The sequence below is a fragment of the Coenobita brevimanus genome, chromosome 66 (genome assembly GCF_032717465.1).
Source record: "Coenobita brevimanus isolate Jiangsu-jjx chromosome 66, ASM3271746v2, whole genome shotgun sequence".
Classification (NCBI taxonomy): domain Eukaryota; kingdom Metazoa; phylum Arthropoda; class Malacostraca; order Decapoda; family Coenobitidae; genus Coenobita; species Coenobita brevimanus.
In genome coordinates, this window is record NC_137019.1 from 34564012 (window position 1) to 34564727 (window position 716).

The window sequence follows — 716 nt, forward strand, 5'->3', positions numbered from 1 at the left end:
AAAAAAAACTCCTACATTGATCTTACTCTAATCTGGCTTAAAACTGGATCCTTCCATCTTGAATTCTGAGCTGTAACAGTAACACTAAAATATGATGCTGGTCACGAAGAAGTGTGAAGAACGCAGAGGCACAGCACTGTTCTGCCATCGAGCTACGTGAAAGAAACCAAAGAAGGATGAAAGCCTCGGCCAAGTTAAGGTGAAAAGAGCATAGTAACTTCACAAAAACAGTTTAGGATGGGTAAGGTTTGTTTTCTTGGTATCAGGTTAGGTCAGTTTGTTAGTTAGGTTATCATTAGTTAAGCTAGGGCAGATGGGAAACACAAGAAAAAGGTATGGAAGACTGATCAGCCAGGGAAAATAATAATAATAATAATAATTAGTAAAGAAAAAAGGTACATCATCATGGGTCCAAATCTCAATCAACATGGAGCTGCAGTTACTGATGACCTAATAGGACAATTATGAGGGAAACCATTTTTTACCCATAACATTTTTTTTTTTTTTTTAAATCTCAGAATTAGCCCAAGAAGCATCCCCTGAAGTTACCAAGCTGTTTTTACTTTATCTTGGCCTAAAATTTCCAACTACCCGTCTTGAAGGCGAGTTGTAGCAGTAGATTAACCCATTAGTGCCCAGAGGTCCTGTGCGAGGGAGTTTGCCGGAAGGGCACTCAGCGTGCCGCTCTCCGCCTATCGGCTCACAGTCGCGAAGCT